The sequence below is a fragment of the Apus apus genome, chromosome 1, assembly GCF_020740795.1.
Source record: "Apus apus isolate bApuApu2 chromosome 1, bApuApu2.pri.cur, whole genome shotgun sequence".
Lineage (NCBI taxonomy): Eukaryota > Metazoa > Chordata > Aves > Apodiformes > Apodidae > Apus > Apus apus.
This window is the reverse complement of record NC_067282.1, coordinates 160,665,716-160,682,727: the sequence shown is the minus strand read 5'-3', so window position 1 is coordinate 160,682,727 and position 17,012 is coordinate 160,665,716. Positions and strand designations below refer to the sequence as shown.

Genomic DNA, 17,012 nt, shown 5'->3' with positions numbered 1-17,012 from the left:
AGCAGATGGACAAACTGATTCTTCAACTTATATCACTCAGGACTGAGTAGTCAAGGATCCTCTAATGAAGCAAAACATTGTGGGTTGATATAAACTGTCAGTCTCATCCTCTATTGCTACCTGCTATCTTGCTGTGGCTGTATAATGTTATCAGTCTACTGTACTTTGAGAACGTTGAAATATAGAGATAACAAGTTTCCGTTGTTTATCCCAATCAGATAAAAGTAATGACAGTCTTAAATAAAAGTTTCCTTCTAATTTCAAACTCAGTGGGTACACAGTTTTGCTTGACTAATGTGGGCTGTAAAAATTTCAAATAATGCAAAGACAGAAGCAAGAAAACACAACCACATTGCATGCTAGATGCAGTGGAGTGAGTACTGACTGATCTCAGCATCTCCCAGTCTATAAGTACTATATGACTCAGAAGCCTTTATGGCAGAGGTTTGCATTAAAATATACAAAAATGTCTTTTATGAAATGTTAGTATGCGTGAATGATTTATTCTAAATGTAGGATGTAAGAAATTATACATACATATAAACATGATATATATATGTATTATATATATGTGTAGATGTATAAAGTGCTCAGCATGGCTGAAAAAGTGGCAAGGTTAATAAGTATTGAAATGAAATTCTCTCCTTTTTGTGAGGGGAGTGTTTAGCAAAACCATTCAGTGAACTGGATTGAGCTTTCCAACATTGTTATAGGCTACTGACTAAAAACCAAAATGCTTGCACATCTATTTTGTTACAGGAAGTGAAATGTCTTGCTTGTGTAGAGTCTTTTTAACGATGAAGGCCTAATAGAGGAATTTCACTTCTTCTCACATCAATTTCCTATTAACATAAATGTCTTTTCTCAAGCAGTAGTCTTGGCTAAGACTGCAGCAACTGGCCAAGCTCACACAAGGGAGATAAAACAATTTCTGAATGGCAGGTGTCAGCATCATAGGCAGCTGTGTGATGTGTGACTGGCATGGAAGCAGCAGTTTGGCTGCCAAGGCCTCCAAGCAGCAATGTGCTTGAGGTAGATGTGAAACGCTCAGTTCGGTGCTTCAGTTGGGGGGTTGCTCTGACCTGTTTTGTGCTCACATATGAAATGTGTCTGCAAGTACCAGAGATGAAGCTGGAGCAATGTGAGACCGAGGGACATGTGCATCCGTAGCACTGAGCACCCTTAGATGACTTGAATGGACTCAAAAGTGAGAGGATCTCCTGTCTGCTGTGATAAAAGTGCCAAAGGACTAGGGGCTAGACTGATAATGGCAAAGGCACAAAGTGGGCTCTGACATACTCAGTGGTCACCATCAATCAAATCCTAACCTCTCTTTTCCATATGCACGATAACTCAGTAATTTCCATGGATAAAGAGGAACCACAGACTGTCAATGACAACCTTGTTGCTGTTTCTTCAGATTCATACATACACTCAGGATCAATGGTCAAGAGTTTTTCAGATGCTAACTGTGAATTTACAGAGAAATAGGATGCTGCTGTGACTGTCACATTAATGACAATGACACAGAACCCAATACTGCCAGGCCTTAACTTATCTCTGTGACTTGCAAGCTCCTGAGTGGCACACAGGCTCCCAGGGCATGTAAGAGAAAACATAGTGCATGTTCCCCTAGCCTCTCTCCTCTGCTATCTGCTCTCCGGGATCATTATTCTGCCTTCTGACTCCTCAAGTGTTTGAGGTTTTAATCTTTAACGTTTCTTCATGTTGCTTTTTTACATGTAGTACCAACAGGAATGGATAAAGTGCCTTTTTTTTTTAGTAAGTTACCAAGTTTTTTTATGCAATATAGTATTTGTATGGATATCTTATCTATCTATCTATCTATCTATCTATCTATCTATCTATCTATCTATCTATCTATCTATAATATCTGTATGCTCTGAATATTTGCTTTTTTCTGCTATGGGAGAATAAAGATCATTATTTACTGACATGTTTTTTGGCCATTGTTAGTGGAATCCATAATTTTTTACTTATCCAAAAATCCAGAATGCCTTATTCTTCCGTTGTTTGTATCCTAATGCAGATTTAAAACACCTTCATACCTGTGCAAAAACTAAGAAAAGAATCCTTGTCTGATAGTGTTCACCTCCTTTCAGAGACATTGCCGCATGGGCAGCTGCTACAGGTTACCAGGGGATGCTTGTACAAGCTCTGCTCATATTGTACCTATAGGCAGCTAGCTGCTCTTTGAGGCTCACCATCCAATGTTTCTGAAAGCATTGTGCCTCTTCTAGCGACAGTAATTTTGCTGTGCAACAGGCCTGTTGTTACTCTTTATCTGTTGGAATAAGCATGCAGGTAGAGAGATGCTACAGCTCTTTGCGCTGGTTGATGCTGCTTCCCAGACTGAGCTCTCCTGGGAAAATGCCACCACCCAGGAGTCAGGCTGCAGGGTGTGCCCAACTCACACACCATTGTTGGATGGTAGTGGTGAGCATGCCTGTGGGAGGTGTGCCCAGGTGAAGGAGCTCCTCTGCCTGGTGCTGAAGCTCCAGGAGGGGGTAGGCAAGCTGAGGGCCATTAGGGAATATGAGAGGGAAACAGATGCTTGGAGTTGCACCCTACCTCTTGTGATAGAAACCCATCAGGCAGAGAGAGCCCCTTCTACAGAGAGCTCCCTGTCCTCTCTCCATCCAACTCAATGTGATGCCTTGGAATATGGGGCAATGGCAAGATGTTCCTGCCTGGCACAAGATGTACTATAAACGTGTCTGCCCAACAAATACACCACCCTCCCAGGTGACACTGAGTAACATGTACAGTGCTTTGTGAGTGGAACAGGATAATGGTGAGAACAAAAATTCTTCTAGTTTGGAAACATCATCCAAGTCTAGTCATACCACCCCACTCATCAAAACATCTGCAAAAAAGAAAGACGGGTCTTTGTCATAGGGGACTAGATTCTGAAGGGAGCGAAAGGCCCGATACGCCAACCAGACTCTCTACATAGGGAGGTTTGCTGCCTCCCTGGGGCCAGGGTCAAGGATGTACAGGAAAACCTCCCTACCCTCATTCAACCTTCAGTCTACTACCCATTAATTATTTTTCAGGTAGGCTGTGATGAGATTGCTACAAGAAGTCCAAGGTCAATGGAAGAGAGACTTAAAGGCCCTGGGACAGTTGGTTAGGGGGTCAGGAGCACAAGCAGTGTTTGCCTCTATCCCACCTGTTGCAGGGATTGATGAGGGGATAAACAGAAGGAGCCTACAGATCAATGCACGGCTATGTGACTGGTGTCATCGGCAGGACTTTGGATTCTATGACCACAGGCTGCTTTACAAGACACCGGGGATGCTGGCAAAAGGTGGGGTACACCTATCCCAAAGGGGGAAAAGGATCTTGGGTCAGGAGCTAGGAGCACTCATAGAAAGGCCTTTAAACTAGACTTGAAGGGGGGCGGGGGTAAAACTGGGCTTACTAGAGAGGAGCCTGGGAGCAGCATGCCAGTACCAGGGGGAAAGATCCAAAATGGCAGTGATCACACCACCATCACCACTGCAACTGATTGGAAAATAAATCACGCCAACCAGAGTAGTGTCAAATGTGCCTCAGCTGTATCCCAGAGTGAGAACCCAAAGATCAGCAACCTGAAGTGTATGTATACAAATGCACACAGTCTGGGAATAAAAAGGAGGAGCTCTGTGCCCAGTCAGATAGTCATCATAGGAGTAACTGAAACATGGCGGGACAATTCACACAACTGGAGGATTGTGTTAGATGGCAATAGGCTGTTTCATAAAGACAGGCAGGGGAGAAGAGGTGGAAGAGTCATGCTCTATGTTTAGGAAAACCTAGGAATGTATAGAAATCAACTATGGTAATTTTGGTAGCCTTGTTGAATACCTCTGGGTCAAAATCAGAGGGGACATCTCCAAGGGAGACCTTACAGCAGGCATCTGTTACCATCCCCAAACCAAGATAACATGACCAATGAAGTGATACTCAGGTTGTTCAGACAAGATTCGGGTCAACAAAACCTGGTCCTTATGACAGTACCAGGTTCCAATATTTAAAGGGTGGTTACAAAGAAGAAGGAAATTCCCTATTTACAAGGAGTGGCATAGAAAAGACAAGGAGTAATGGGCATGGTCCTTGGAAAATACTTTACAAGAGGTAAATTTTTCACCATGAGGACAGTCAGACATTGGAATAGTCTCCCAAGGGAAGTGGTAGATTCCCTCACATTGGGCAGTTTTAAGTCTCAACTTGACAAGATACTGAGCTATTTCATATAAACCATAGTATTACCTAGAAAGGTTGGACCAGATGATAATTGAGGTCCTTTCCAACCCGGCATTCTGTGATTCTATGATTCTAAAAGAAGGGTGAGAGGGTAGGTGGAGTGAGAGAACTTGCTATTGTTTTTAGAGTGCTTGCAAAAGCTAAGAAATAAAGAGCCATACACTCAGATGAAAGTTGAAATCTCATTAACTCAATCCAGCATGACAATGAGGATATTGTAACCCCATCAACTACAACTTTCTTAAGAAATGAGCCAATAATACATCAAGGGTAGATAAAATGCTTGCTTAATCACTCCTTCAGGCAGCTCTGAAAGCAACCTAGACCTGTTAACATTCAAAGCAATTGTTTCCTGTCAAATGCCGTCCGAAAGAATTCCTGCAGAGAAACTTTCTATTTCTATGGAAAGGTTTTGGAGTGTTACTGGGTACTTGGATGCAAAGCTGAGGCTCCTTAGTGACTGTAAATCAGTCCCATCTTGTTAATGTCAGTAAGGCTATGCTAATTTATGCTTGCTAAAGTATTCAAACCTGCCAACAGGCACCTGGTTAAATGTGTATGTTTAACCTACTGGCGTTGCTCAGAAGCAATTAAAGCAGCAACTACTCCATTAAATGTGGAAGGGTTAAAGTGTCACCTAGTTCAAGTCTGTCTCTCACTTCAACATCAGGGCATTAGGGTCCCAGCGGGGTGCCTTCCCAACATCCCCCTGCCACTAAAGCTTCTGATGGAGATACGAAGGCAGAGGTCTATAAACACCAACAACATGCTCTAGGAGTAACTCAACAACAAAGCAAAAAACTTGCCCTGTGCTGAATGACGGTATGATCAAACTTTTCCCTGCTATTGTCTTCACAGTCCTTACCTCATTTTTCCCTTCTTGACCTGCCAAATCTCCTTGGTCTCTTTCCTTCTGTTCTTGAAGAATGTATTTTCTATCGTTACCACAAACACACGCAAAAAACCCCCAACAAAACAACCGCCCCCCCCAAAAAAAAAACCCTCCTGGTGTTTGCTACTGCAGCTAACTCTGCTTACATGCTGCATGTTTTTCCTCTCCTTTGTGTTGTCTACTTGGACTGTTAACTCTAAGCACTGTTTTTAGCTGAGCACTATACAAGTAATGGGAACCCAATCTTGGTATATCCTCAAGCATTACCATAATAAGAAAGGCATTTCAGTCTAGTGCATTATTGTAAAGATGTGCCTGTTCTTACTGAGAGATTGTCTTTCCTGGCTCCTACAAATACAGACAAAGCAAAGAAAGACCAGAATACTCATTATTAATAATATTCCTGCACAATCCTGCTATTTCATTGTCTTCTGCAGTCTACCAGCCCCTTTTTTCCCTTACAAAATTCACCTGTTTAACAGCAGCAAAAGCAATATCATGAAACAGAGCAAAAATAGTTATTCTAATGTGGCAAGTTGTGCTTTTGCAGGACTGGTGACATAAACAATGAAAGTAAGTTATATCGAGCAATTAGATTAATGCAATTAGAATAATATATATCACATTAAGGAATACTTAAAAAAAAAACAAACAACAAATATAATCCTGAGAACTAATGAACTAACTTTTTGGAGACAAAGCAGTCCAATTTTCTGGTGGTTTTTTTTGGTTGTTGTTTTGTTTTTGCTTTTTTGTTTGGTTGATTGTTTTTTCTTATTTGTTTTGTTTTGTTCCCTCCTTGTTAGCATCTACTTCTCTCTATATAGACACCACTTCTGTACAATGGTGTAAACTTCTGTTGGGATTTTATATAAGTGGTGAGAGTCAGAGAAGATTTTGATTGCTTGATGGCAAAGTTTCTTGTTTACACCAGTAGTTGCACTGCTGTTCTCCCCATTGCAAATTGTGGAAAACTTTAGCCTGGGCAACATAATAAAGAAAAACATTTAGAAATACTAATGTAGGCACTTACATGTAATCAGAAGGTAAGACTGGATCATTTTTACAACTGTAACTCTATGTATGTAACTCTACTATCTTTCATCATTAGATGAAGATACAAGATGTCACCTAACTGTAAACACCCACACTGTAGATATCTCCTTTGAGCAAGTCAGCTACTCCTTTTATAGTCAAGAGAAAGAAATGGCCTATTTTCACCATTTCCTTTCAGATGAGATAAATGACACCCTATAAGTGCCTGTTTCTCCCTCTTGACTCAAAATGCCATCTAGACTACAAGCTCATATTGGGTTGTTTACAGTTTAGATATTTTTATTTGGTCAACTGAGTTCCTTTCTTGTTTTTTTTTGTTTGTAAGGAGTGAAGAAAATGCATCTTCTGTATAGCTTCACTCAACAGGCACCCATTGCTCCTTCAGTACATCCCAGGCTCAGACCAGTGCTTGGTCATGGCTTCTGAGTTTGAAGCAAAATTGAAAATTGCTTTGAATGGGAAGGACAGTCAGACCGGGGTATACAACAGAAGAAGGAACAGGACAAGGACGGAAAATCTGGAGGGTTTTACGGCCCCACCTTCTCATTTCTCTCAGTTTTTGTTGCCACACCCTCTGCTCTGACATGTCCTATGGCTGCAGCAGACAAGCCTAGTCTCCAGCCCTTTGGCACAGTGAAGCAATGCTCCAAGTTTATAGCCTTTCTGACACCTCTGCTGGTTGCTGCTTCTGGTGTCTCTGACATGAGGCATGTCTCAGGCTTTGGCCTGAGAAGAAAAAGAAGTATGCTTCCAGATTGGGTGTTCTCAAGGATAAGTCCTCTTCCCTTGTTCTTTTCTCCAGCTGCAGTTTATATTTGCCACTTCTTTGAAAGACAGTGATAAGTGGTAATTGGTACAAGATAGTACAGGCAGGCATCTGCCTCTCTTAGTAATGAAGGGGATGAAATATTGTGAAGGATTTTGCTTTTCTTCAGAAACTTAATTATATTTACAGGCCTTCCTGTCATTTAAATAACTAATCTCAGGAGGTGGGACATGGCTCACAGGTTATGGGAACAGTTAATTCCTGACTGCCACTGGCTCCTTGTAAAGAGTAAATCCTTCATGGTTCTCTCTTTCTCTCACACAAAGATGTCTGAACCTAAGATAATGATGAATATTAAGGATTGTATCATTTTTTTTTGGAGGTAATAGTAGGCCACACAAATGTAACGCAGGGGAGGAATTACTACTGTTATCTGTGTGTTTGTGTCCCAAAAAACACTATGGTAATTTTGGCAAGAGTTAAATAATGGGTCAGATTTGCAGAGTAGTCTCAGAGGTGATGGAAAGGCCCAGAATATTGGTTTAAAAATTTAAGGAATTGTATATACCACCTTTCTAGTCTGGAGAGGCCTTTTGTTTTGCAATTATTTTTTTTTTCCCAAAGAGCTCCTCAAACAAAAATAAAAACAAGATATTTGGTTTCTGAACCAGTCTGAACAAAGGCTGAGCCAATCTTTTTTACCAAACCTAAAAGGGCATTATTCATAAATTTATACTTAGAAAAACTGGAGACCAATGAGAGAAGCACTTTTTCCCCAGGCTCCTTGGAGACCAGTGAAGCAACTAGTAGCTTGCTTTAATACAGAGCTGGAAAAGATCTCTGCCTACCTGCATGATAGAGCTGTATTTATCTGAGTGTATCCCTATTACTTTGCATTGGATGCAATGAATGATTTTGCACCTACAGTGTTCTGTAGCATGCCATTACATCATATTAGCCTTGAGTTTGACATCAAACTGATGCAATGTGATACATCTGGAGTTTTATCAGAGCTGTTTTAATTAGGCAAGCTATTTTATTCACTTAGTGAATATTTGCTTTGCATTGCCTGTAAAAGACCGTAAAGTACAAGTACCTAAATGCTCCCAACTAAATGTCAGATGGGGTATCTTGCACTCTGCTGATTAATTACATAATATTTAGATAATTTAGCTAATCTGTTGAATGCATATAACATAGTTAATGAAAGAGTTCAAAGCTGCGGGCAGACTTAAGGAATGAATCATCCTGTACAGTACACAGTCTTCATTACTCTCTGAAGAAATGCAGCATCCATAGGTACTGAGTTTGTACTGGGAAAGGTGCAAATGGAAAGGCTACCTTCCCAGACTCTGCCTGCTGTCTGTTTTCTGCCCATTTGAGGAGCTGCACACAGCAGGGTGAGCAGATGTTCTGACTTCTCACTGGGGCAGAGACTGATCCCTGAGGTACTGATGAGGAAGAGGACTCAGCAGTGTTGTTCTCTCCTCTAGAGTGCTTGCAACCCCTGTGAACCAGAGTCCCCTTGCATTGCTGCTCTAGGTAAAATTTTAAGGAGGCAATGTAATGGTAATGCTTGCCCTAGAGGAAACAGTCCTGGGAGGTGCTAGGGATTGTGGATACCTTTTAATCTCTTTCTTTCTCTCTCTCTAATTTCCCACATGCAGCAATGTACAATAATCAGCTAACAAAGGTTGAAAATTCGACATTATCATCACCCCCTATTCTCAAGATTTGAGTAGCTCATTCCATTTTCAGGGTGGGTTTTTTTTCTACCTATTAGCAGCAATTAAGGGTATCAGTTGGCTTCAAATGTCCATGAGTGTGGGGTTTTTGTTAGTTTGTTTTTTGTTTTTTTTTCCCCATAACTCTGAGGGCTGGAGGTTCATTGAGTTTCTCTGGGATGGTGGAGGAGAAAAGGTTGTTTGTTTGTTGCTTGGTTTTCTGTCTTCTTTCTTTCTTTCTTTCTTTCTTTCTTTCTTTCTTTCTTTCTTTCTTTCTTTCTTTCTTTCTTTCTTTCTTTCTTTCTTTCTTTCTTTCTTTCTTTCTTTCTTTCTTTCTTTCTTTCTTTCTTTCTTTCTTCTCCTTCCTTCCTTCCTTCCTTCCTTCCTTCCTTCCTTCCTTCCTTCCTTCCTTCCTTCCTTCCTTCCTTCCTTCCTTCCTTCCTTCCTTCCTTCCTTCCTTCCTTCCTTCCTTCCTTCCTTCCTTCCTTCCTTCCTTCCTTCCTTCCTTCCTTCCTTCCTTCCTTCCTTCCTTCCTTCCTTCCTTCCTTCCTTCCTTCCTTCCTTCCTTCTCCTTTCCCCTTTCCTTTCCTTTCCTTTCCTTTCCTTTCCTTTCCTTTCCTTTCCTTTCCTTTCCTTTCCTTTCCTTTCCTTTCCTTTCCTTTCCTTTCCTTTCCTTTCCTTTCCTTTCCTTTCCTTTCCTTTCCTTTCCTTTCCTTTCCTTTCCTTTCCTTTCCTTCTTTCTTTTTTCTGGAATATCTGGGAACATGGAATGGAAGCTTGACTGAACTGCAGCTCATTGATGTTCAGTGATCCAGCTCATTACCTCCGGGCTGGAAGCCTCAGGCTTGTAGCAAAACACTTAGTGAGGGCTTAATAGACTAAAAGGTGAAAAGAAAATTAGAAATGGTAAGGAAGAAAGGTAAGTAGGCTGAGAAGGCAAAGAAGAGATCTATTTAGTTATTATGATTTAGCTGATGAGGCAACTCCTCACTCACAGATTGCCTGTGGAAAGAAATGACATAAGCAGTGTGACATACTATCACAAACAAATAAAACTAGCAAAATCGAGACTCCAGAGCCATATTGCTCTCCACATCTCTTTCGTATCACTGTTCTGCACTGTTATCAGAGCTCTGGAGCATTGGGGTCATCCTGCCCTCAGCTACCCTGGTGGGAGGAATTGTGAGTATTCTATCTGAGTCAGCTAAAGCCAGCTGGATTAGCTAATATCCATGTACTCCTGCTTTTTTAAAACTGGCTCTGGCTGAAGCAGATTAAGGACCATTTGTGCTATCGCTCCCTCTGCTAACCTTCTGATGTGGGGTGGGAGCAAACATCTGAAGTGGGAGTGATAATGTCTTATCTGCTCCAGCTACTTTCTGAATGAATATCCATTCAGGGTCTGAGGTGCATACAGCAAAAGCAGCATGCATCTCCCCGCACAGTTAAAAACATTTCTGTGTGTGGTCAGGACCTGAGTTTTATATCTCATCTGAAAGATAACACCTCCAGGAGAGAATCTTGGGAGAGCAATTTAGTACTGAGTCAGAAGGAAGAGAATGAGTCACTGCAGTTCGCAGATTTTTCTTGGAAGTTTCTCACTAAAGCATTGACCCAGCCTGACATTGTTCAGTGGATGACATCAGAGAGACTAGAGTTTATGCTAAATGCAGAAGGAATAAAGGCTAGGATTCCAGAAAACCAGTTTGAGAAGAGAGGTTAGTATTTTGGGGGGCAGTGAAAAAGTGTTTAATTGGGTTACATTCATCATGCACTTACTTTAAAGCCAACGTAAATAACAACAACAACAAAACCCAGAAGGGAAGACTGTCTAACCAGAAATTTCGAGCTGTTAAGATACAGCATGTGTTACATTACAGACTGTTCCTTCCTTTAGCAATGGCACACAAAGTGAATTCATTATAATCAAATTGTATTTGGCTAGAAAAAGTGTACTTTTTTTTTTTTTTTTTTTAAATCTTACTATGTAGCTACCTGATTTTTGCAGCAAAGCTGCCTGCAATCCTGTGAAGGATCCCCTCATCAACAGCAAGACATCAATGGCAGTGCCAGGTTGTCGTTGTGGAGTGGTGCTCTGGTGATTATCAGTGAATTGACAATGATTAGTGACTCACTGTTGCTCATTCTTACTCCAGCCCACTCCACCACTGCTTGTACTGCCTTGTGGGAAGCAAATCTAAGCACATGCACAGGAAGAAGCCTCAGTGTTATGTTGCTGGCAGCATTCCAGAAACCTCCTTTGCACTGTAACCACTTGTCTGCTACCCACGGAGTTTGCCATCCGGCTCAAGATTTTCTTCTAGCCCCATGGGGACTTCAGAGGCTACACGTTCTACATTGATGCCAAATACTGAAAAAGATACAAAAGACTTAAGCCAGTGATGTCTGACATGTGCAATACATACAGTGCATGCATATACATGAAAAATGGATCTACTGGCAGAATCACTGCAGTCAGACTCTTGACGGATCTCCCTGTGCTGAAGAGATCATCTCTTGTGGACAGTGGTGCCTAAATTGGCATCATTAAGAAGGGACTCGAAACCAGAAAGGTTTATTTAAGTTTCTTTTCTGCTGCTTCAGACTTGAAGCCACAAGACGAGCAGACAACTGCAGGGGTGCAAAAGCTGCGTTTGTTGTGCTGTGCCCTCAGTACACTGCTCCAAGACTGTTCAAAATGCAGACCAGGATGAAGAGTGGTGTGGTTTCTGCCTGGCCCACGTGCCTTGGCTCGCTCCAGTGAGATATAGCAGAACTTAAACAGTCTGTAGGTCAGAAGTTCCCTCGCCAGGTATCAGGATTGCATGAGATCAAGAAAGGAGAGTAGAAGGGCAGGTTAGAAAAGAGGGGAGTTAGCTGCAGCGGCAGGACTTCTAGTGACCCAAGTTGATGAAGATGGAAATAAACCTGCCACTGGAAGAATCTGGGACCCAGTGTGTCTGTTTCAGTTTTCTTAAAATGCTATAAAATTTGTCTCTTTCCTACTGTCGTACCTTCCACCTCTGTCGTACCTTCCACCTCTGTCGTACCTTCCACCTCTGTCGTACCAACATATTTCCTCCATTAAGCTGCCCAATAAAACCAGAGCTTCCTCTATGATTAAGCACTCAATTGGGCAAAAGGAAGCCCAATGTCTTTTCAACTGTCTATTCATTAAAAGCTGGAGGGAAGCAATAGGTGCCTATATAAATGGCAGTCTTTCTAGTCTAGCCCTCATATTTGAAGCACTAATTGTCAGAAATCAAACTGAAGGCAAAAATCTGCTCAAAAACAACATACTCAACAGCATTATTCCTGGAAAGGAAGAGTATTTCTGGTGCTTGAATGAATTTATAAAACAAAGCAAAGTGTTCTGCAATCACTTTGAGAGAAAGGGGCAGGTCTGCTAGGGTCTCTAGTCTGACTTTGCTCTTCATGCCAAATGCATTTTGTCACATTTGCTCTCATTGCTTTAAGCTGCTTCTGGCACACTGAGCAAATTCTGCTTACTGCAGCTATACATCTTGAGCAAGCATGACGTTGTTTATATGTAATGTTTTGATGGATGGAACGAAAGCTGGCATTTCAAGGCACATTTCAAGTGTTTGCATCCAGGGCTATTGGCACACTGGTGCATCCTGTGAAGAACATGGTTCTGCCTCAATAATATGGAAAACCTCAGCTGTGTTTAATGGGTGGCAGCAAATAAGGTGGTGTCCACACAGCTTCCTGGACAGAAGTCCAAGTGTCCAGTCGTGTTCTGAGCTGGGCAGCATGTCGCCTATGCCTGAGGGAGGCCACGCTTGCTAGGCTGAGAAGCAAATCTGTTCTTCTGAAGATGAAAGGGTACCTTCCAAAAGACTTTTGGGTATATTTGTGGTGTCTTTATTTAAATTTTGACTTTCTGTCATTTCCATTAGAGTTAAAAAGGATTCCCTTTCTTTCTGTCCTTTCTCTCACTGAAGTCTTTGTTCATGTGTCTTTTAGGCAAAACACATTTTAAGCACACTAATTTCTCAAGCCTTTATACTTGTATTTCAGGAGAGAGTTGGACTGTTCAAATTTCTTATCAACCAAGGCATGAGATAACATGTGCCTGGCTTGAGTGACTTGTGGTGCAGCTGGCCTCTTTGGGCTACATGACATGGGGTGTGACTCCAATGACTATTCCTTGTGTATGAGTGCCTTCCAGGCTAACACATCCTTGAGCTATTACATGGTGCTGTGGTCTTCTGCTCAGTGACACCAGCAGCTGGTCCAGAAGCCACAGGCTAGGCTGATCAGCAGTGGCACAGTGTGTTGGAGTGGGATGAGACCCTTGGCTTTGTGTTGCATAAACAAGACAGGGCAGCTCATGTTGCTAGGCAGGAGTCAGTCCAAAAACTTGTACAGTACATGAAGTGTGACAGGTCTGCTGAAGGCTGCCACTGCCTACTGTCACTATCTACTTGGTGGTTCTTCATTAGCAGCTGCAGTGACTGAGGAACCTCAGGGTCTTGCTTTGAACATAACTTTCAGGTAGCTGTTTCCTAGTACCAGGCTGCACCAACAAGCATCCCAAGGACATGTGCTGCATCTATGTTCCTCACGCTTATTAGGGCAGGCTCTCCTCTGGCTGCAGTTGAAACCAAGGGACAAAACATCCATTGAATCTTATGAGAACACGGGTGAGCCCACTTCCCATATGGTGCCTGTCAAACATGTGCTTGAGAAACATCTGATATATATTTATTTTGCTCATGTGTTTGGTATAGATTGAGACTTGTAAGTCTTGAGACTGTAGACCATAAGAAACTTTCAAGTTTTGTGTAAATATCCATCTTTGTTCTTTTGTAAGGGAACCACATGCCAGCATGATAACTCATATGATTTTGGCTGCAACTTAGAGAAGCCATCTGCTTTAAGGTACACTTATAGAACTCCGTAGCAAACCCTGTGACTCCTGTCAGTGCAGTTATTTGTTTACACAAACCTAAAGTGGCATGTCACTTTGAATTTCTGATGAACAATTGAGAAATAGTAAAGCTGACCATTTCAAATTTTGCATTTCTATGTTTTTTGTATGGCTTTAAGATAACAGCCACCATGGTAGCTTAGTCAATGCAAAGCTGTAATACTATCACCTCTGTTGTAAAATAACTTTACATTTCTTGTTTGAAACATAAACAGAAAAACTTTTATACAAGACTTTAGCCAAGAGCATCACCTTCACAGTTAAAATACCTCCTGTGATAAAGCTGCTCTAACAAAAAATCATTGGAATTATATTAGATCCTGATACCTATTCTCCACTGATTAATATCTTGTTAGGTGGTTCATTTCAATTTAAATAGGTCCCTGAACTTCAGGTAGATGACCAAAATTTTAATATGACATTATAGTGGACAGGATTTATTGGTTATGAAACAAGATTACTGTTTTATGTCACCTTGACTTTGAGCAAATGTATCATATTAACTGAAATTGTTCAGAGTACAATGGAGCATAAAAGAAAAAATATTCTGAACCAGGAACAGTCACAAGTTGACTTTCATGCTTCCTAAGGACAGAGGCTCAAGGAAGGTGAGGAACATCACCTTTGTTGGTTTACTTTTATTCTCTGGAGTTGTCTGAGGAGTGATCCAAGACTCTTGGATTGCACTTGACTGGACTAGACGTAAATAGTTTATGGCTTAGGAAAGCTGCAAAGAACAAAGACACCTTCCCAAAACTTGTTTCTATTGGAGTAAATTGCTGACAGTGTCACCAAAGCAGAGACCATCTTGTGTTTTCATATATTAACAGTAACAGCCAGGACATTTTTTCTTGTTTTACTGTTTCATTAGTGTATCAATCTTATTTTGCACGTTAGTTTGTGAACAATAAAGGCTGAAAGGGGAAAGGAACAGAACCACACGGTGGCTATGTTATTTATAGGAAACCAGAGTGAATTTAATATAATTTATTCTATTCAAGATAAAATCAATATCTGTCTCAAACGGGTAAGAACCTACCTTGAGTGGACAAAAATCTTCATTTACTTCCACTGCAGCCACAGTGACTTCCCACTTGGCTGCCTAAAGCTCATTCTTCACAGTTAATAATAAACACCATTGACTAAATGATGACTGCAGTTCCTTTGCTAGAATCACAAGTGATCACTTATGTTCCAGCCAGTGCTGTTCTTCATTCACAGCACACTCTGCATTACCAAACCCTCTGCTTGATCACCAGCTTCAGCCACGGTCAAACTCACTTAAAGTCAAGCCATAAACATTTTCCAAATACTTGTGAAACACCTAATAAAACTGTGTGTTCTCCTTGTGCTTCAGTTAGTCACTGCCTATTTACTATAAGGCAAAAAAAGGACTTTGACCTCTAGAATAGAATTTCAGGGGCGATCTCATCCAGAACGTCTGAAAAATGTGTCACCTCAAGCCACTAACCAATTTAACCTTTACTGTGTTTCATACTTAACAGGGAAAACAATTCCCCCTAGCTGTATCCTAAGGACACAGGAGTGACACTGATATCATTTACAGTGTATTCTGACAGATAAGGTTTCATTTTAATCTTTGACATTCAGAGATGTTTAGTCTAATGACACTCTATAAAAATGGTGATCTTTTCAGTGTTAGTCTCCAAAATGCTAATTCAGTAATGCAAAAGTTGAGTGGTGGTGAGCTTCTGAACGTCGTCCATTTGTCTACTGTTCATTTAAAAAATGTTGTCTTGGCTTCTTAATAAATAAGTGGCTGAGTTAAGTCCTGGAGTGTTAACCAAAATAGTTGTTAGTAATCTGAGAAAGTCTAAAGGTTGTTTGAAAGACTTGTGCATTATTTTTCAAGATGGATTGGAACAAACTCTTAGTGTGCTGTATGTACGTTAGTCCTTCAAATAGTATAGATGTCTGTAAACCCTGAAATACTGTTTGAAATGTTTCTTAGGGCTATGATTACAAAGCATCTGTTTAAAAGTTAATGTTAATCAAAACTTAGTTATGAGAGAGAGAAAAAAGCATCTGAATAACTACTCAGTGTATCTCCTTAAGCTAGATAACTTGTGTTCCACTTCTATTCAACTAAAAATATGTCATCTCCTGAATTGTTGTCTACTTTCTTGTAAACTAAGAAATAGTTTACCATAAAGGCAATAAACTTTCCATGACAAACGTAACAGGAAAATGTTTCGTTTCCAAATTTATTTGTCATCCTGGCACACACCAGCCATGAAACATAATATAATGGCATGTGGAGCAGCAGCAGAACGGGAGTCTCTGGAGGAAGCCACGTGCTGCTTGTGTAGTGCCTTGAGCACAGCCCCACGGGGCCATTTCTACCTGCTTGTATTGAGCCCACAAACCCGAAATACTGTATGTTATGTTTCTGTCTCAAGTAATTAATTAATGAAGGCTGAAATAATGAATGATGAATGTAACAGAAGCACAGAGTAGGTACTGAGGTTAACAAGTTTATCTTATTTCTCGCCATCCACTGTCTGTGATATCTCTGATATTAATTGCGTAACTGCCAAACCAAGAGCTGGGTAGGTATAACCTAAAACATGCAAGTCCTGCAAGATTCCAATTACCATTTATGCCAACGTGAAAGGTGTATGGTAAATCACTCAACCAATTACTGAAGTGAATGTGTTCCAGGTTAACAGCAGAAGATCCATTCCCTGGGAATAATTGTATCTTTATGACTCCCTACTATTAATCAGTGGTGCTATTTAAAGGACAGCAAAATAATTAGGTTGTTTTAGTTCGGTCTGGATACTGATGTAATTCTTACCAAAGTGAATGTGAAAAAATCCAACTGTGAGGTAGACTTCAGCATGACTTCAGCTCCTGCTCAAGAGAGAGTGGAAGGTGCTTAGGATACCTCAGGAAAAATTTAGAAACGGAGTGAACCAGGTTCAGAATTCAGAGGAAAAGGAGCCATTCTCATCTCTCCTTCTAATAAAATAAAATAAAATAAAATAAAATAAAATAAAATAAAATAAAATAAAATATTTCTTGTTATTAAAAACAAATTTCCCAAGAGCATCTGGACTTTCCAAATGTTTAGCATGTGGATGACTCACCAGCTTTATGCTAAGATGCCATGCTGTTATTTCAAAACCAAAATATCAGCCTTGACATTTTTGCATGTTGCACAGGGATCCATGTCTTCCTCATAATTATGTATAATTTCAGCTCCTAAAAATCTAAAAAGAAGCTTGGATGCTAATCTTGAATCTAGGAAGGTCTTTTACAAAAAGATTTTTCTCTGACAAACCATTTGGCAGAGGAATTGTGTTTTAAAAAGCCTTTATTTGTCTTGTT

The 17,012-nt window shown here is 40.7% G+C and overlaps 1 long non-coding RNA gene across 2 annotated transcripts in view; it reads right to left on the bottom strand.

Moving 5' to 3' along the window:
- LOC127380231 (uncharacterized) overlaps nt 1–16,639 on the bottom strand; it is a 45,242-nt gene extending 28,603 nt beyond the window's left edge. For both annotated transcript variants that reach the window (XR_007888442.1, XR_007888443.1), the window contains exon 1: nt 16,480–16,639. This is a non-coding gene — a long non-coding RNA (uncharacterized LOC127380231). The remainder of the gene's footprint in view (nt 1–16,479) is intronic.
- Nucleotides 16,640–17,012: the final 373 nt, after the last annotated feature.